The following is a 21,621-nucleotide window of genomic DNA, read 5'->3' on the forward strand; positions in this document are numbered from 1 at the left end:
CATATATATAAAGTATTTAGAACAGTTCCTGGCACATAGTAAGTGCCTAATAAATGTTAGCTGTCATTTTCTCAAGAGGAGAAAGACTCTCCCTTCAAATAACCATATAAATCCACCAAGAGGACTCTAATTCCCCCTGCTTGGGTCTTATCTCCATCCCTACGTGAAACACTGTGTCTGAAGGATGCCATATTCTGATTGGTCAGCCAGGGTCACAAGTTCTACCCTCCTAGTCCGGGTTATGTGTTTGACAACTCTGCAGGTCAAGGTATGCCTGAAAGGAAGAGGAGTTGCTTCACCAGGAGGGAGTGCTATAGTGAGCCTACAAATACCACAAATGGCCTCTTGAGACCACAGTGAACACCTGTCATAAGATTGGGGAACCGCTTGCTGCAGATGAACCAAGGTCCTGCTTCATTCACACAGGGCCACTTTGCATGAAACATGCAATACTAACGTATAAGCACTTTTAACCTGATTTTTTACATAGCATTTTGGGGGAATTTCATCTTCAGAACCTGCTGAAGTTACTAATTTGTATGTATGTAGAAAAAATAAAAACTATCATGCCAGCTTGCACTTTTGTGAATGCAGATCCCTGAATGACTGCTGGACCTTCCAGACCCTAATTTGACCAAGAACTCACTAATGCACTGAATCACACATACATTGTTGGCTTACAACAACTAACTACATCATAGTTGTGGTTGATGTGCCATTTTATGATCACCATAGATCAATGAATATTTGAATTACCTCTGATTACTGTCTAACACTGAACAGCAAGTTTCTGCTCATGCTAAAACTACCAATGCAAAAATCCAACTTGCCTTGGTGTTATGACTATTACGGAGTGACATGCTAGCTCCAGAGCTGCAGCTGCAGTTTGATGGTGCCATAGGCAGTGTTCCTTAGAAGTGGAGCTTGAGATGGAGATTTGCTGTACACGACAGGAGGAATCTGGAGAGTGTGGAGCTCAAAAAGGAAGGGGAAAGAGCCAAGCAAGGATGTGGTCCCAGGCAAGGGCTACCTTTGGCCTGATCCTAGGGGGTAGGGTGGGGCCCAGGAGCATAAACCACATCCCTTGGAGGCCCACATTTGAGGCAAAGGCCTGGGCTTTTGTAACCCCATTCCGTTAGTCATTGAATGTCGGCTGTCCCATTGTGAGGTCATAACTTCCTGGGGGAAGAAGATGTGGGGGATCTGAGTGGGTGCCATGTCATCCATGCTTAGGACATGGATCACATACACGGAATTTTATATTATCTTTTAAGTTGAGTTTTAAATTGTCCTTTAAATACTTACTGTGTGAAAAGCATGGTATTTAATACTGGGTCACCAAAGAAAAGGGAAATACAAAGACAAATGGAGTATAGATGGTAGTCCAGGAAACACCAGGGAGTATACAAAGTGTGGGAGAGGGGAAATGTTTAATATGGAGTCAAGCAGTTTCAAGTTTCCAAGCCGGAAGACTTGTGTTATGTGAGCACTGTGTTTAAATCCTTCCCCAGAAATATGTTTGAAAGTAGAGTCCTTGTGTGTCCAAGGGCAAGAGAGCACTGGTTTAATTTATGCATTCCGTTGGCATCATTCCACGTGTCGTTTTAGGACTATGTGCCCATTATTAGACATCCCCTGTTGCTAGCTCGATGTCTGGTCTCCAAGAAGTGCCATCAAATGTTGTTGAATGAATGAATGAATGAGTACTTGGTAACAATCACAAATAATAGCCCTGAGAGTTCTGTGGCCAAACTGAAATGGCTAGAAAGTAAATAATAGGCAGCTGCATTGTCTTCATTGAAAAAATTAAGGTTTTGTGAAAGAGGTAGAAATTAAGAATTTTTTGAAATAAAGAGGGAGAAACTACTTGACAGGGTGGTAGCAAAAAACATCTCAAGCCTGTGGTAGAGTTTCAGAGACTGTCTTGGGGAAGAGTGAGGTGAGAGGGTTCTGAGTAGGTGTGTCGAGATGAGAGAGGGGTAGACCAAACCGGCAAAAGAGATTGAGGATGCTGAAGGAGTACATGTGACAAGCTTTGAGACAAAACAAAATGCTGGGCATCACCTAGAACAGGTTGACTAGTAGAAATAAAGTTCATGACACATGTAATTTTAAGTTATCTAACAGCCACGTTGGAAGAAAAGTGAAAAGAAACAGATAAAATTCATTTTAATAACATATATTATTCAACCCAATATATCCAAAATACTGTCCTAACAACATGTAGTCAACATGAAAAATTATTAATGAGCTATTTTACATTCTAGTTTTCATACTAAATCTTTGCAGTCTGGAGAATATTTTATACCTCAGCCCATCACAATACTGACTAGTCAACATTTCAAATGCTCAGTAGTCACATGTGGCTGGTGGTTAGCATATTAGACAGCACAAGCCTAGACACATGGGAAAAAGAAGATATTTAAGAAGAAGAAGGAGAGAAGCTCGGGTGATTCCTTAGTAAGAAGAATACTCTTGCTTGGAATGGGTTGACAGCTGCAAATAAGCAGGATCCTAGGTAGAAGGGAGGTCCGTTGATGGTGCAAATGGTTTGTGCTCGACAGCAAACCTTAGGGTTGGCATTCGAACTCACCCAGCAGCTCCATGGGAGAAAGGTCTGGTGATCTTCTATAAAGATTACAGCCAAGTCTAGGGACTTAAAAGCTTGTGAGCGGCCATCTAAGATACTCCACTGGTCTAACCCCATCAGGAGCAAGGGAGAATGAAAAAAACTAAAGACACAAGGGAAAGATTAGTCCAGAGGACTAGTGGACCACAATTACCACAGCCTCCACTAGAAGGAGTCCAGTATAACTAGATGGTGCCCAGCTACCACCACCGACTGCGCTGACAGGGATCACAGTAGAGGGTCCCGGACAGAGCTGGAGGAAAATGCAGAACAAAATTCTAACTCACAAAAAAAGACCAGACTTACTGGCCTGACAGAGACTGGAGAAACCCGGAGAGTACAGCCCCCGGACACCCTTTTAGCTCAGTAACGAAGTCACTCCGGAGGTTCGCCCTTCACGCAAAGATTAGACAGGTCCATAAAACAAAACGAGACTTAAGGGGCACACCAGCCCAGGGCCAAGGACGAGAAGGCGGAAGGGGATAGGAAAGCTGGTAATAGGGAACCCAAGATCAAGAAGGGAGAGTGTTGACGTGTCCTGGGGTTGGTAACCAATGTCACAAAACCATATGTGTAGTAACTGTTTAATGAGATGCTAGTTTGTTATGTAAACCTTCATCTAAAGTACAATAATAATAAAAAAAAATAGTGAAAAAAGAAAGATTATAGCCAAGAAAACCGAATGGAGCAGTTCTACTTTGTAATACCTGGGGTTGCCATGAGTTGGAATCTACTCGATGGCAACGAGTTTGGTTTTTTGTTTAGATGGAAGAGAATTTTACTAACTATGCATTTGCAGTTTTATATGTTTGTGAAGAAATTGGCATTGAGAAGCTCCAAGTATTTATGGAAGTCACAGTTTGAAAGGGTTTTCGCTTACATCTCTTCCATGTTTTTATTCCCAGGGAGGAAAATGGCTCGTTGTGCTTTAGGAAGAGAGACTTCTGTTTCGCCCCAAGTCATTTTTCATCTTTTTTGTTTTGTTTCATTTTCAAGTGGGGGCATAAATCAGGTGCAAACTAAATAAATTACCGATCCTGTAAGGACTGATCTTTTAAAAGAACTGCAGGGCATGTTTTCTAGCGGGTGCTGGGAAGGTGAGAAGAAGAGGGGCGTTTTCACATCTCATTACATGCAGATAGTTATCGACTGTGGTTGGAAACCCTGGTGGTGTAGTGGTTAAGTGCTATGGCTGGTAACCAAAAGGTTAGCAGTTCATATCTACCAGGCACTCCCTGGAAACTCTATGGGGCAGTTCTACTCTGTCCTATAGGGTCACTATGAGTCGGAATTGACTCAACAGCAATGGGTTTGGTTTTTTGGTTTTATAGACTGGTGAGTGGACAAGGGCAGTGCATACCTTGGCTTTCAGCCTTCCTCCCATCAGGACTTAGCTTGCACTGAAAAGTCTTATCGTACTTCTCCTGAAACATATTAATCACTGTGTGCATTCTAAAGACTCACTTGAGTTGAAAATTTGGCATCCATGTGTTGTTATATATATGCTTATGAGGCTTTTACTCATGCTATTAAGATTGATTTACATTCTGTCGGTAGCTCCCAAATCCCAGACCTACTGAATGAGAAACTCTAGGGGCGTAGCCTACCAATATTTATGTTTAACAACCTCCCAGGTGATTCTTATGCATTGAGCGAAGACTGTTCACTGGGTCAGCCTTTGGGAACCATTGCTGAATTCTCTAGAAGCAGTTATGTAAGAAATCAAAGGTGTAAAGAATTTTCTTTTCCTAATGTGTGAAACACTGTATTAACCTGTGGTTCTCGTTCCTTTCACTTATGTAAACTGCTTTATTAGCAGTAAGTGGCAGTGGAAGGGTAACAACTCAAGGCAGAGGTTCCCTGAGGAGCTCATACTGTGGGTTGGGAGAGTGATATGGAAATATATTATCTACAGCCCGAAACAACACATTCTGTCCTACCGAGTGGGGTCGCAGGGAAAAAAAGCAGCACCAGGAGGTGAGAGAAGATTAAGTGTTGGTTGTCACAGAGGGAAGGTAAATGGCTCTGATGGGTAAAAATGATTTAGAGGCAATGATTTAGCAAACTTTATTAAAAAGAGAAATCTGATGACGGTCTACAGTGAGAAGCCAGTTTGTGGGGAGCCCAGCAGAGAGTGGGGAGCCAAGGGCTGGGGAGCATCCTTTTAATGGGGTTGCGGTGGAGAGAAACAACAGCGAACTTTAAAATTTCACTGTTGGGGAAATCTAGAGGTTGGGGAAGGGATGGTGAGTAGCTGTTGCAGCCAACGGAACAGCAGGGTGGATAATAGAATGAAGAATATTTTTCCCAAATAGATCCTGTTAAAAAAAAAGAAAAGAATCTTTTTAAAATGGGGAGAGAACAGCAGGAGAAGGTTAGGGTGGGATACAGAGTGGAGGCAGTAGAGTCTATAGAATTAAAAAAAAAGAAAAAAGAAAAAAGAAAAAATGAGAAGCTGGGAGTGTTATTGCCATACGTTTATGATTTGCCAGTGGTATATAACATTAAGATCTCATTCAGGGTTAGACCATGGTTATGCCTGATTTCTCCTCATGGATAAAAATTCAGGGTTAGACCACTGTCATGGCTTGTTTCTAACCATGGATAGAATGTGTCTGCAGTAAAGCAAGCAAGGGGTAGAACCACATTTTTATAAACTGTATTTTTATTGGGACTTTGTCATGTAGCTCGATCAGTCAGAAGCAAAATGTTGCTGTTGATAGTTGCCTTCAAGTTGATTCTGACTCTTGGCGACTCCATGTGTGCAGAGTAGAACTGCTGCATAGGGTTTTCCAGGCTGTGGTATGAAATGGTTATAGTATCCCAAAATACATTGTGAGTGTAATTTCAACTTTGCTTTTGAAATTGCATGACCATATTGGGGTTTCTCTGGGATTTGTTTTATTTAAGTGAAATGTCTTTCTGCAGTTACTGAGCCAAAGGAAGAAAGTGCTGGGTGGTGGATGCTCTGCAACTCTTCACTGAGCATATCAGTCTTTTTAACTGAGTTGTCATTAAAGATTTCATTTATTAATACAAATAAAAACAATGCACAATTAAGGTAATGCATTTGGAAGGGGTAGAGGTGACAGTTATGCTCTGCTTGGCATATCATAGGGCTGCAGTCCACAGTGAATACTTGTTAAATGAATAAATGTGTGCTTTAAAATGCCATTTGCTCCCACCTAAGTGCTGCATTACAAATTAAATTCATCATTGCCAATGAGTTCATGGCAAATTTTAAAAGGTCCTACATTTGCATGGAGATTTAACTAAAAAGATTAATATAACCTAAGCATGACCCTGAAACTAAGGGAAAATAATCCTATTTTGTACACTGTTACAGAATGCTGTGTGTCTGCTCTCTAGATGTGTGTGACCTTCTTGAGAAGGGAAGGAATCTCATTAATATTCTAGGATTTTTACTTTGACAACGTTCTGCCTCTCTTTGGTATAGCAAGGGTTATATCCAAACTAGAAAACTCAAAAGGGTCCACAGTAGAAAGTCTTGCCCTTTCCCTTCCGTTACATTATGGTGGACGTAAACTCAGGCCCTAGGCTGAGCTGGTTGCAATGGCTGTCTTACCCACAGGGAGTGCTCCCCTGCACGTCAACCTTTGCTGCTACTGGACAGGTGAATCATTTCTTCAGTGGCCTAAAAATAAGGAAGAAATAAAGTGAGAGGATACCTAAAGACTGTTGCTGGGAGGCACTGGGAAAAAAATCCATCTCAAAGATCTTATGCAGAATAATTTTGCTACCATCAACTAAAATTATTTTTCAGTGTTGTTAATAAGGAGAAAATCTTTTCTTTTTTAAAAATCCAGTCAGTCCTCCACACATAAAACAGCAAAGTTCTATTATGTTAAGTCAACTGTAACTCACTTTATAATCTTAAAGTATTGTTTCTAAATTTATTATTATTATTATTTTGCTAAGTGGAATTCTATTTTAAATCACTCCCTAGAGAAGCATGCTATTTTTCTTACTCATATTGTGGAACCTTTGCAAAGTGTTTAATCTCGCCTTAATTTTGTGTTTTATCTAAATTTTTAAAATAAAGATTCAGTGTTTGTTTAAAGTACAGGAGCTATTATTTCCTTTACTAATTAAATCAGCTTGGGAGATTCTCCCTTTAGCTAATAACAAAAGGTACGTTTTGTTTTGATACTTCTCTCTTCCTTTACTTGCTTAACTGCCAAGATTTCTTCTCTGTGACTCTATCCCAGTCAGAGGATGAGAAGGAAAAGGGCCAAAACATTCTCTCCAAGCCTGTCAATGGGGTTCTCCAAGCATCTTTTTTTTTTTTTCTTTAAGCAGAAAGGTAAATACTTCTTAAATGGCTTTCTTATCTTTGTCATGGGAAAGTGAATTACTTCTAAAAATGAGCCTCAGAATGAAGACTATTTCCTCTGTTCCTCCTCCAGTTCCCAACCAGAGTTTTGTCCCAACTCCTTTAAAATTTTCAGCAATTTCATTAATCTACTTATTTGGCCAATGCCTATCACAGGTCACCCTATAATGATATATTTTGCCTAAGCTGTGGCTTAGATTTCAATTTTTGGTTATAATTTACTATGGCTATAAAATATAAAAATAAAATAAACTGATTTGAGGTTATTTTGAATTAAAAACAAATGGGATACTTTTCTAAGTATTTTTTATGCAATTATAAACTTTTCTCACATAGTATTCTATTTTAAGTACAGGTTTTGGAGGGAAATTTGGAAACAATACTGTATTTTCAGTTTCAGCGTCTGTTCAAAGGCTATCTGAGATAAGCCCTAGCTCTAAATTGAAAAAGTGAAGCAAAATTTCAAAATGTTTGCTGTGTATTTTTTACCATTATAGTCATTTGAAATGATTTCTTGTTAAGCTCCAAGCAGTCTGCTACCCATGAAAATAAAGTTGTCTTTTCAGGAGTTTTTGTTCCTCAGCTGCCTCTCTAAAGAGCAGGTGCCTGTCTCAAAAGAGCTGGAATATTCCTTACAAGTCATGTGCATGGAGGAAACACATGAGGATCCTTGCTTGGGCTTTTCCTGTAGTGTGAGAAAACCTGAAAGTGTGGAAGAAGAGGCTGCTTGAGAAGAGAAAGCTCTAACTGTGAGCTGAACCTTAGAGCCTCAGACTGTGCCCATGGGAAAACTGCTTTTGAGTTGAGCTTAGAGTGGGAACCAAGCCTAATGAAACCGAAATTGTTAGGATTCTAGCACAACTGAAAACTGTGGTTATCATGGACTTTCTAAAAGATTATTTTTCCTCTTTGCGAAGCAAGAAAAAAATCCCAAATTTCTTCAAATATAAATTCGAGGCTAATAATGTAATATCATAATCGTGAACCTTGACCAGAAATTGATAAAAATGTTTAACATTCCTGGAAAATCTATTACTTCTCAGAATACTCTTGTCAAGATGACTAAAATAGCCTGTATTGCTTTTGTTTTGCTGTTCGGGCACAGCTGAGATTTAGTTTTGACATAATGAAAAAGTTTGCAAGATGATAAATAGAGCTGTGTATTCTCTAGATGCAACTCTGCGTACTCTGAGCCAAGTTCCTACAGGATAAATTTTTCCCATTTGGGGGTTATTGAATAATATTTTCTCCAGTGAAACTTTTGTGAGTACCTAATAGGTTACATACTTCCCTTCTGTAGCAACAATAATCCAAAATTAAACTGAATATCATTAACTGTTGGTAATCAAAATCTATCGGGGATATGCATTTCTCTTTTTTATGAAGAAAACACAACATATCATGGTAAATTTACCACTATCAGATCTGATCCAGTACTGCTAAATACTCAAAGAAAAATGGCCTTAGAATTAAAGTTAACTTTGTATTTGTGTCCCTTTAAATTCTTAAAAGTAACAAGTACATGCAAGAAAAAAGTCTTTTTTTTTCCTTAAATATTCTCCTAAAGTGAGAACTGGTTAGAATTAATTCTTACCCATTTTCATTCAGAAAATTCAAGTTAGCAGAGATGAACTCCTTGTGGAAAGGCTGTCAGTATCAAGGGGGAATGCAGTTAACACGTGTCAGTTGAGAGAGGCAATGGATAACGTGGGAAGATACACTTAGGGAAGACCAAGGAAACCAGGTTTCAGTTCCACACCGTCAGCCCAGCAGTGCAAGTAGATTTGAACTGCTCCAGGACTTAATTCCTCATCTGGAAATAAAGGGTATTCCCCTAAATGATCTTGAAGGCTTCTTCCAAGTTTATATTCAGTGTTTCCTGAGCAATGTTTTCATTGCTTAAAAAATAAAGTGTTTTTACATAGCCAGCAGTTGAATTTCTCCATTCCTTGAACTTGCCGAGTTCTTTCTTTTCTCAGGAACTGTGTTCTTGGTATCCCTTCTTCCTGGAATGACTGGCTCCTTCTCAACCTTCATTCTGCAGTTCAGTTGTCATCTCCCTAGAGAGCCTTTACTGACCACTTCATCTAAAGTGGGCTCTGTGTTCCACTCTTTCTCCTTACCCTATGTATCTTTACTCCAGTCCTCTAGTCTTGTGTAGTTTATTTATTTGTGTACTCTGGAACTGTTTGTCCACCTCCATTGGAATGTAGGCTTCTAAAGGCAAGGAATCTTCTTTCTCTTGTTCACTGATGTGTCTCTGCAGTGTCTAGAAGCGGGGTTAGCATAAAGTAGGCACTCAATAAACATTTGGTGAGTGAATGATTGAAAAGAGGTAATTTAAAATTTAATACAATGCATATATTTTCAAATTATGTATTTGGAAAAACACAAACAAAAACACTAAGCCTGTTTCTTGCTCTAATCATGAGCCAGGCAGTGTAAAGCTTCACACAGGGTCAATTCGCATATTTTATGGATATTTCTTTGGCTACATAATCTTTTTTTTTAATTGTACATTAGGTGAAAGTTTACAGAACAAATTAGTTTCTCATTCAACATTTTATACACAAATGTTTTTTGACCCTGGTTGCAATCACCACGATGTGTCAATACTCTCCTCTTCTCCACCCCAGGTTCACAGTTTCCATTTGTCCCATTTTCCTGTCCCTTCCTGCCATCTCATCTTTGCTTTTGGGAAGATGTTGCCTATTTGGTCTCATTTACATAATAGAACTAAGAAACGAGTTCCTCCCCCGTGTTATTGTTTGTTTTATAGATGTGCGTTATCTTTGGCTGAAGGGTGAACTTTGGGAATGACTTCAGTTCTGAGTTAAAAGGGTGTCCGGGGCCATAGTCTCAGGGTTTCTGCAGTCTCTGTCAGACCAGTAAGTCTGGTCTTTTTTTGTGAATTTGAATTTTGTTCTACATTTTTCTCCTGCTCTGTCCGGGACCTTCTATTGTGATCTGTGTCGGAACGGTTGGTGGTGGTAACTGGGCACCATCTAGTTGCTCTGGGTTCAGGTTGGTCGAGGATGTGGCTGGTCCGTTAGTCCTTGGACTAACCTTTCCTTTGTGTCTTTTGTTTTCTTCATTCTCCTTTGCTCCAGATGGGATAGGACCAGTAGATGTATCTTAGATGGCTACTCACAAGCTTTTAAGACCCCAGATGCTACTTACCAAAGTCAGATGTAAAACATTTTTTAAATGAAGTATGTTATGCCAATTGACCTACATGTCCCCTGAGAAGATGTGAAGATGTTCCCCTGTCTCTAGTTCAGCAACTCAGTCCCTCAGGGTGTTTGGAGCCCTGGTTGCATAGTGGTTAAGAGCTTGGCTGCTAACCAAAAGTTGGCAGTTCAAATCCTCCAGCTGCTCCTTGAAAACCCTATGGCGCAGTTCTACTCTGTCCTATAGGGTCACTATGATTCTGAATTGACTTGATGGCAATGTTTTTTTTTTTTTAAGAAGCTTCTCTGATTTTGCCTTGGTCTTGTTGTGCTGACTTCCCCTATAATGTGTACTGTCTTTCCCTTCACCAAAGTTACCACTTATCTACTATCTAATTAGTGATTTCCCCTCCCTGTTCCTCCCCTCCCTTGTAACCATCAAAGATTGATTCTTTCTGTGTGTAAACCTTTTCTTGGGTTTTTATAATAATAGTCTCATACAGTATTTGTCCTTTTGTGATTGACTTATTTCACCCAGCATAATGCCCTCCAGATTCATCCATGTTGTGAGATGCTTCGCAGATTCATCGTTGTTCTTTATTGGTGTGTAGTATTCCATTGTGTGTATGTACCATAGTTTGTTTATCCATTCATCTGTTGATGAGGACTTAGGTTGTTTCCATCTTTTTGCTATTGTGAATAATGGTGCAATGAACATGTGTCTTAGTCATCTAGTGCTGCTATAACAGAAATACTACCAGTGGAGGGCTTTAACAAAGAAAAATTTATTTCTCACAGCCTAGTAGGCTACAAGTCCAAATTCAGGGTGTCAGCTCCAGGGGAAAGCTTTCTGTCTCTGTCGGCTCTGGAGGAACATCCTTCATGTCAACCTTCCCCTGGACTAGGAGCTTCTCTGTGCAGGAACCCTGGCTCCAAAGGATGTGCTCTGCTCCCCGTACTGCTTTCTTGATGGTATGAGGTCCCCACTCTCTGCTTGCTTCCCTTTCCTTTTATCTCTTGTAAGATAAAAAGTGGTGCAGGCCACACCCCAGGGAAACTCCCTTTACATTGTATCAGGGATGTGACCTGAGCAAAAGTGTTACATCCCACCCTAATCCTCTTTAACCACAGGCAGATTATGATTTATAACACGTATTTGGGTGACACAATTCAATCCATTACAGCATGGGTGTGCGTATGTCTATTTGTCTGACGGCTCTTGTTTCTCTAGGATATATTCCTAAGAGTAGGATTGCTGGATCATGTGGTATTTCTATTTCTAGCTTTTTAAGGAAGCACCATATCATTTTCCATAGTGGTTGTACCATTTTACATTCCCACCATCAGTGCATAAGAGTTGCAATCTCCCCACAACATTTCTAACATTTGTTATTTTCTGATTCGTTCCAGTAATGTCGGCATGACATGGTATCTCATTGTGGTTTTTATCTGCATTTCTCTAATGGCTAGTGATAGTGAGCATTTCCTCATGTGTCTGCTAGCTGCCTGCATGTTGGTGAAATGTCTCTTCATATCCTTTGACCATTTTTTAATTGGATTATTTGTCTTTTTATTGTTGTGGTGTTGCAATATCTTATAGATTTTAGAAATTAGATCCTTTTTGGATATGTCGTAGCTAAACATTTTTTTCCCAGTCTGTAGGTTCTGGCTACGTAATCTTGACATCTTATGCAGTGTAAGTTGTATTTTCTTCAGTGTTTAACTTGTGGTTTATAGTTTTACACCACAGAGAATTATAAACAATATTTATATATTCAATATGTGTTAGTGGTTTTCCAGGACCTCTCCACCAGCACCTCCTTTACTATTCTTGACACCTAAAAATTATCATCTGGACCTGAGGATAGTTGAGCTTCCCTTAGTTCTGTCCATTCTCCTCTGGCACAAGCCTGTTTCTTCCAGTCCAATGCATGAATGGCCCCTTCTCCCTTGGACTAGGAAAAGAAGGGTTGACTCTCCTGGTGATGCTGAGATACGTGGGCGTGCTGCTGGTGACAAGTGGGCATTATGCCAGTTGGTCCCATGAGCCCATACTGGACCCCTCTTAAGGAAGTGATTTTAGTGCTCTCAATACCTTATTTTTACTCACAATAATGCCAGATGGAGTAGGCAGAGCCTGCTGCATTCCTGAAGGTAGCTCCAGTTGACAGCTCAGTAGATTGGCCTAAGTCTTATTGAATGAAAAGTTGTAGAAATCTCTTTTTATCAGGAGTTTTTAGGTATCGTATGATTTCCTTTTTTAAAAAATGTCCAGGATTTGTAGAGTAGTGGTATCAAGCAGGGCTCCAGCCTCATCTAAAAACAAAAGTATGCATGACGTCCAGAAATTATATTTTCTAGTCTTTCTCCTGGAATCTGAAAGAGAAAGAGAGATAGACAGATTGAAAGAGATTTATTAACAAAATGTTAATCACTGCTCCTAAAGTGATAATCTTAGAATAATTTTCGAAGTTTTGCTGACATGTTTGGAACTAAAAGTTCTACATGAGCATTTCTGTTTCCTTCTTACATATTGAAAACTTGGGTAAATAATTTATTTGATTTCCTTTTATACTTAAAATAGGGGAACTCTTAGATTAAATAGAAAGAAAAAGGGGAGGGGGAAAAAGACCATGAAATTTATCCTCAGACTGAAGAATTGGAAAAGAGCTATAGTTTTCTATTTTGATTTCCCAGAGTGTGAGAAAACTGTCCCTGTCCAGATGCTTGCCAAGTTCTAAGAGAACATTTAAGAGTGTTTGTTGGGTAGCACAGGGAGATAGAATCTTGTATGCGGGTGTTCCAGGTTTCAAACTGTAACAGGGGAATGGGAGAAAAGAGGGAAGCATTCCCAAATTAAACATAACTCTCAGGAAATGAGCCAGAACACCTGTGAGAGGTTGGGGGTCAGAAAATATAAAGTCAGGGTTCAATATTTTGATCTCATTATACAAAAGAAAATGGTCATAGATAGCGGACAGAAGAAAATGTGGAATTTATAGATATTAGGAACTAAGGATTCCGTCAATCTAAAACTCCTTTCTCCCATGACTCTACAGTGTTCCAAAAAAATATTTTCAGAATGGATGCTGAAACTTTCTGGTGGTCTCTTGGAGCCTAAGCATCAGGTTGAGACATTATTTACCTCTTTTTGTTAATTCCCAGAGGTTCACTTCTGGGAACCTTCTGAGCCAGATTCTTTGGCTGGTGTTTACAAGGCTGTGGAGGGTGGGGGTAGGGGTGGTCGTCCAGCAATCAGAGATGGAGAGACATCACAGCCCTGAGTCACGAGTAATTCACTTCTATGGAGAGAAAAGAGGTTTGCAAATGTTACTTCATGGGACCTCCTAGGGAAAAATAGGGTGTTTTTTTCCATCTCATTTCTCAGCTCTGAATTCTCTGAAATTTCCCTGATTTTTGCCAGGTGTCAAATTATAACCCTCCTTGTCAACCACAAATGACTAATGATTAGCCTAATGACTATGCAAAGCTTGAAACTGACATTCACATTTTAACTTACTGACTACATGGTGTTTTCATAAATTGTGGGAAAAAAAACTTTTTTCTTTTTTTCCTGATAAAGCCAACAAAAACAAAGTTTTAGAGGCTTAACTGCAATGTTCACTTGCAGTTGTTGACCCTGTAGGTGCTCAAGGAGAAAGAAAATGGGAGCTGCCGCCGCCCATCCTCAGGCCTGCGCGGCCAGTGAATGACGCCAGAGCGCCTCTCCTGGGGAGAGTTAAGTGATGTCAGCACCGCTGGGCAGAGCAATTTGACCCTTAAACTGCTTCAGAGATAAGCAGCTGTTTTCCTCTTTTTACCATTCCCTGAAGGAAGTAGGAGTGCCAAAATATCTGATACTCCTTCTTATCCCTCCAGAAAAGTACATTTAAAAACTTTAATTGAACGATGACCACTCTGTTCTCTGGTCGTTTACAGAGATGTAGTGAGTCTCAACAAGCCTCTGAGTAATTTCCTTTTCTTTACATTTTGTGAAAAGGGAGCAGAGTCTCAGCAAGTTTTCTTCATATTTGCTCCTGGCCCCCAATGTGTGCCTTGAGAGCTCATAAAAACAAATCTGCCTCTCTGGCCAGGCAGTTGGTAATGGGATCTGGAGCCTTTCTGGGCAAGGTCACCTGTTTAAATAGAGACTCCTGCGGTGCTGCCTGAAAGGTGTTTCCATCCGAGGGCTGGTCCTGTTCTCCAGAGAAGGGGATTTCATATTGCAAATCTCCATTGTGTTTGGTGATAAGAAATGCTGGGAACCAAAGCCCAGGCAACTCCAGGCCTAAAATAAAGTGTGTTTTAGACTAACTACGAAGAATCTCCTTTAAAATAAAAACAGAACTTTATTCCATTTGGCTACTGGAGTGCGGTATAGAGTCATCAAACAGTGGTAAAAGTGCAAAGACCCTGTGAAAATGTGAGGGCTGTAAAAGCCGTTCTGTAAAAAGATGCCAAGAGTTGTTCACAGGACTTAAATGTCCTCTCACACGAGCAGTGAGCTTCCTTAGAAGAAGCTGACAAGCTTCCTCAAATCACATGAAAAGAAAACAAGCCAAATTTCTGTGGCTCTCACTTGTTCTTTCCATCTGATTCCAAATTTTCTGTGTGGGACACACTTCCTTTGCCCAGTTTTTAATCTCAGGAGATATGTCTCCTTCCCGCCCCACTAGCCCACCAACAGGGCCAGATTACCCAATAAGCAAGGTACACACGGGCCCAATTGTGCCTTCCCACCAATAGGCAGTGCAAAATTTTACCTGTCCCCCACCACATGAAAGATGTGGTGAAACCCATGTAAAATTGCTCAGATTAGCAAATGAATAGAATTAAGCCACGCATACCTTGCTCAATGCAAGCTGATGCATACCGTGTTTACTGGTTAATCCGCCCCTGCCCACCAAACCAAACTCAGCCCAGTGCCATCAAGTCGATTTTGACTCATAGTGACCCTATAGGACAGAGTAGAACTGCCCCATAGGGTTTCCAAGGCTGTAACCTTTACGGAAGCAGATTGCCACATCTTTTTCCCACAAAGCCGCTCGTGGGTTCAAACCACCAACCTTGGGTTCGCAGACGAGTGCTTAACCACTGTGCCACCAGGGCTCCTTCACTATCCCACAGTGGATCCCAATTCCTGCCTCATTCAGATTCTAGCCATATTAACTCAATAGCCTTGTATATCCACCACTTCTGTACCCCCAATTTGCCAGGTGTGGGGGTACTGGGACTTCCACACATCACTCACGCACATGTTTAGCACAGCCCTTACTGAGGATGCCAGTAGCCCCTTTTCCACTGGCCTCCCCCAGTTTAAGAGGGGAGCTGTAGGTGGGAGATACAACACGTGCCCTCTGGTATCTTTGCTTCAGCATTTCAGTGAGGTTGTCCTCCCAACCCCCACTACCAGAGCTGGCAGTCTCCAAAGTCCCTCCTCTCCTTACAAGCAAAGTCCCAAGCAGCCAGGACTTAAAGCTTGAGATCAAGATCAGGACTGGCCCGACTGCTTTGGAATCAAAGAATGAAGTCAGGGTAGAAACAATATACAGAAAGACAAGCTCAAGAGAGGGAGAGCAAACAAAGCCGGCAGTTCCTGGTTAGGGTCATAAAGCTCCTACTTCCTTTACGGACCAACAATAAACAGTCAGTCAGCAATCAGTAAACATTCCTTGTCACACGAGTGGGGATTTGCGTTCAAAGACACTAGAATACACGCCGACTTTCCCACCTTGCCTTTTCCTTCACCCAACTTAATAGGGATCCTAGAAAAAACTTCTTCCTTAGGGAGGTTAACCCAGGTTTCTCAGCCTTGGCACTATTGGGGGAAGGTTGGAGATAGCCCTTATTTTCTGAAAACTCCTACTGCAATAAAAGGTTGATTTTATGCAGAATCTAGTTATTTGTAGCAGAAGTATCTTTCTGTCCCCAACAGAAGCTGAACAATGATGCTATAACTGTGGCGACTCTACAAAAGTTTTTCTCCACCTCAGGACTACATATTGATATTTGGGGCCAGCTAATCCTTTGTTGTGGGGGGTTGTCCTGTGCAGTGTAGAATGCTTAGCAACATCCCCGGCCTTTACCCATGAGTTGCCAGTAGCCCCCCAGTTGTCACAACCAAAAATGTCTTCAGACATTGCCAAATACCCCCTGAGGGAAAATGTCACCCCTGTTGAGGATCACTGGATTAAGCAAAGGAACTAATCATTGATCCCATGTGTAATAGACATAAATATTGATAAGTGGCAAATGTCATAGATACCAATAAGACATCAGAATATGATATCATAACTCAGAAGACGAATAGTGCTGTATTCAGGGAGTTGCTCCACAGATGGGCTCGACCTGTGGTTCTCAAACTTCACCATGTGTCAGAGTCACCTGGAGGATTGGTTAAAATGTAGGTAACTGGACCCCATCCCAGAGTAACTGATTTAGTCAGTCTGGGGTGGGGGCCAATAATTTGCATTCTGTCAAAGTAATGCTGATGCTGCTGGTCCAGGGACCGTACTTGAAAACCACTGGGCTGGACCTTTCTGGATTGGTTCATGACCTACCATTGGTAAGGCAGTTACAGGTGAGAAAGTGTATTGCTTTAAGCCTTCTCTCTCCCATTGTTAATTCTGTGTCTGTGTTCATTGCCCACTATCTAGTATCATTTGGCCTCTTCTTCCCAGGACTCCCCTAATTTTCCTTCCCCTTTAATGTGTTCTCTTTGGGAAGTGCCCCCAATTTTTCCAACTATTTGGCCCCACCAAAACTTTCTGTTTGGCTGTTTGCACCACAGGCCCACTTCCTGCTCCTAAATTAACCCATGTCTAAGCTTCAGGAGCCCTGGTCATGAGATGGTTAAGAGGTCAGCTGCTAACCAAAAGGTTGGCAGTTCAAATCCACCAGCTGCTCCTTAGAAACCCTCTGGGGCAGTTCTACTCTGTTCTGTAGGGTCCAACTGTGAGTCGGAATCGGCTCAACAGCAACGGGTTTGGTTTTTTTTGTTAAGCATCAGGAAGTACTAATGGGGTACCCAGCTCCTGGGTGCTCGTTAGTCCTCAAATTTCACAAAACGAAAACCAATCACTGGCATACCAACGGGGCGGCTTACCCAGCAAGGAAGAGCATAGTTTCTCACTTGTATTGTTCAGAATTACCAGGGCACGGTGATAATAAAAAGCAGACCAATCTTTAGTTGGTTTATTATTTTTTTAAAATTCTGTACAGACATTGCATCACCTTATTGCCTGCCCCTTGGACAGACTGCTACCACCATTCCCCCTTGGTAGTTTCCAAGGATGGCAAAATGCCTCCCTTGACTCATGCCCTAGAAAAGTATAAAAACACTGTTACTCCCTACACTGCAGGTTTCTGTACACTGGGTTTCTTAGCAGGTGCTTGATCGAGTTCTATGAGCATCATGGTTCCCCTTTTTTGATGAGAAGTCCAGACTCCTTACCATGAAGTACAAGGCCTTTAACATTAGGACCCCTAACCTATCTTTTCCAGCATCCCCCATATACACTTACTCTGATGCACACACATTCTATCCATAGCAGACTGTATTTCCCAAATGTAGTCTGTAAATACATATAATAGTGATGATAGTAATAAAAATCATTAGTAACTACCTTATCAGCATTTACTATATGCTGTGCACTGTTCTTTACACCACCCTTCTGTCAGTTTGTCATCCTGTGGCGGCTTGTGTGTTGCTGTGATATTGGAAGCTATGCCACTGGTATTCCAAATACCAGAAGGATCATACTACGTTTCAGCGGAGCTTCCAGACTAAGACAGACTAGGAAGAAGGGCCTGGTAATCTACTTCCAAAAATTAGCCAATGAAAAACTTATGGATCACAACAGAACATTGTCTGACTTGCTTGCTTTGAACCCATTATCAGGAAGGATCAATCACAAGAAGAGTATATCATGTTTGATGAAGTAGAGGGCCAACAAGGGTATGGAAGACCCTCAGTGAGATGAATTGGCACAGTAGCCACAACAATGGACTCAAACATGCTGGTGACTGTGAGGATGACACAGAACTGGGCAACATTTTGTTCTGTTGTACATTAGATTGCCATGAATCAGAGTCAACGCAACAGCAGCTAACAACACATACTGTTATTTACCATGCTGTCTGCTTTAGTCCTTCCAACAAGCCCACAAAGGAAGCATTATTATATTATTATCCCAATTTTACAAATGAGGAACCTGGAACTTAGAGAGGTCAAGAAATGAGTAAAGGAGAGAGCCAGAATCCTTACCCAGACAGTTGACCGCTGTACACACTAATTGTGTTTGGAATGGTTACTCTCACCCAGCTTCTCCTCCTGGGGAAATTCTCTCATCCTTCCAGACCCAACTCAAGTATAATGACTTCTGCTCTTCTACATCTCTGAGTAGAATTAACTGTTCCTTTCTCTGACACTGGATAAAACTATGTGTGTGTGTGTCTGTGTCTGTGTGTGTGTATGCACATCTAGTGTGTATATAAAATACATCTTCACATCATAATGTCTTCATTTTTTTATGGTCCCCTTTGTTAAAATGTGAGATCATGTCACGTTTATATTTTTACTCTTAGCACCTAGCACAGTATGTGGCATCATATAGATAGTATATATGTGTTAACTGGATGAAAGAATGGATAATGAAGGAATGGTATATCCCAGTTTTAAATAGTGCTTTAAATGAACACAGACTACCTCAATCTACGAGTTGTCAAACCCAAATTGAAAGAAATATTTAAACATATACTTTTGGTTTCTATAGTTTAAGTTTTTCACCCTACCTATTTTTGTATAAAAGGGTAAAAAATAGGAGAATATATGGACTGTGCTCTCTAATCCAAGTGGAACAAAAGCACTAGATGTATAATGCAGCAGTGTTTGTAGGAGGTCTCAGAGGACACCTAAGAACTCTGAATAAATAGGGCGTTGGCTGATGAAAGTCCCAGGAGTCAGACCATAAAAAAGCTGTGGCATTTGTCGCTGGTCCAGCAGAACCAAGAGAGGCCAAGCTGAAGCAACTGTGGCCATGGAAACACGTTTCCCAGCATAATCAACTACTTAGTAAAGTACACGGTTGCATGTCTGAATGCACAGAGAGCCTTTCAGGAGGTGGAGACTTAAGAGATAGCAGCCAGGCCATGCACGGGATTTGGGTCCTGATGAGCTGGGCTGGAAGCAGAAGTCCTGGGTGGTGAGGGAATCAAGCTGGTCCTGGGGTTGCTTAGCATCTTAGGAGATGATCTCTAGAAGTCAGAAATGAATGCTCAGGTACAAGGAAAATAAAGTGTGTCTTAGCAACACTATACTTTAGAGAGGGCAAGGTGTTTGTTTATAATAAACCCGTTGCCATTGAGTCGATTCCAACTCATAGCAACCCTATAGGACAGAGTAAAACTGCCCCGTAGAGTTTCCAAGGAGTGGCTGGTGGACTTGAACTGCCGACCTTTCAGTTAGCGGCCAAACACTTACCCACTGTGCCACCAGGGCCCATCCCTCAAAGTTTGTTTATAAGAGGTTGATAAATTGAAGTATTGTAGGGGGTATGCTGAGAATTATTTGGACAAATCTGCTGTGAAATGCTTTATTTGAGTACAACATTCACTCGGGCAGCTTCTCAGATGTTGCAACTCTAGGGTTGTCCTTGGAAGACTTTAATGGAGGTATGGCTCTGCCAAAACATTTTATCTGGAATATGTGATTCATATCTTATCATTACAGTCTTCCAATGAACAATTTAATCGTAATGTTTCCCCTTGAACAATTGTTGTTTGGGCTTTTAATGCCAGATTCCTTAGTAATATTTGATTTTATTTTGCCTACTGAGACAGGGTTACGGTATAAGTACTTTGCAGCATTCCTTGGTTTTCACAAAAAGAATATGACACAGTTTGTTACCAGGGAGATAAGTTCTAACACATTTACAATTTTTCTATTTCAGTGCATGGAAGCAATTTGATCCCATTTCATGTTTATGATATTCATTATATTTAAATTCAGTATATTTGATTTCCATGTAAAATTTAGGAGTGTTTCCTATGGTTTTTTGTTATTGTTATTATTATATACATATTTAAAGCTGAATATGGTCAGCTGTGTATTCGTCTTAGAAATATTAGAGCGACTATTTTCTTATCCAAAATTTCATGCATTATGGTAGACTCTCAAAGAATACTATGACTATGCTCTAAGTACACACACACACAAAACCAAGAGGAACTTAATAAGTTTATGGGAAGGTGCACTTTAATTTTTCTATGTTTTTATGAAAGGAATATGTAATGTATGAATTTTTAGCTCTCTTAGTGGGTCAAGTTCAGTTACATAATGCTAGAAACTGTAATTGTGCTTTCAGCTATTACAGCCACATAATGCGTAGGAATTGCAATGACATTTTAATATGCTGTCACTTTAAGATACAATGTGAAGTGTGAACAGAGCACAGGGCACTTTAAGCAGGTGTGTCTAATTGTCCCCCCACCCCCCCACCCCAAATAGCAATGGCATAGCTAAGAAAAGATGTAGAATCCAGTGAGTGTTTAGATGTTAAAGCAAACTAACCAGGTTCCGTTTTGCTGACTGGTGGAAACAGATTGGACTGTGTAATTGTTAGCATTGTTGTTGTTGTTACGTGTATAGGCGGGTTTGTGTTTGGACTATGTCTTTTTCTTGTTAGGGCTTTCCTGCTCCGTGCAGTAGAGGAAAGGATACATCACATGTTCACTTGGCTCAGTAATTAATGACTGTGTTTCCAATACTTTCTGGCTTTGAGTGGAAGTGTGCAACTGCAAAAATAATCCTAAAGTCAGGGGGAGGGAGTCCCAATCAAACCAAACCCATTGCCATCGAGTTGATTCCAACTCATAGTGACCCTGTAAGGACAGTGTAGAACTGCCCTATAGGGTTTCCAAGGCTGTAATGTAAATCCTTACAGAAGCAGACTGCCACGTCTTTCTGGGAGTGGCTAATGGATTCCAACTGCTGACCTTTTGCTGAGCAGCCTAGCGCTTTAACCACTGCACCACCAGGGCTCCTGGGGAAGGCAGCTAAAAAAACAAAAACAAAAAAAACCATTTTCCATCGAGTCGATTCCAACTCATAGCGACCTTATAAGACAGAGTAGAACTGCCCCATAGGGTTTCCAAGGAGTGGTGGTGCCTGGCGGCACAGTGGTTAAGCATTGGGCTGCTAACCAAAAGTCTGGCAGTTAGAATCTACCAAAAGGTCAGCAGTTTGAATCCACCAGCCACACCTTGGGCAGTTCTACTCTGTCCTATAGGATCGCTATGAGTTGGGGAACCAACTCGCAACGGGCAGAGGAGTAGATCTATTTTATTATTTAAAAAAATGTGTAGGACAGCCCCATAAAACAAAATGGGACTAATGAAGCACAGCAGTCCAGGGACAAGGACTAGAAGGCAGGAGGGGACAGGAAAGCTGGTGATAGGGAACCCAAGGT

General features: G+C 40.9%; 1 protein-coding gene across 1 annotated transcript in view; it reads left to right on the plus strand.

The window, feature by feature from the left end:
• Positions 1–21,621, plus strand: part of SLC25A21 (solute carrier family 25 member 21) — a 384,144-nt gene that overhangs the window by 154,267 nt on the left and 208,256 nt on the right. The window lies entirely within an intron of this gene.

This window comes from Trichechus manatus, unplaced genomic scaffold, assembly GCF_000243295.1.
Source record: "Trichechus manatus latirostris isolate Lorelei unplaced genomic scaffold, TriManLat1.0 scaffold00043, whole genome shotgun sequence".
Lineage (NCBI taxonomy): Eukaryota > Metazoa > Chordata > Mammalia > Sirenia > Trichechidae > Trichechus > Trichechus manatus.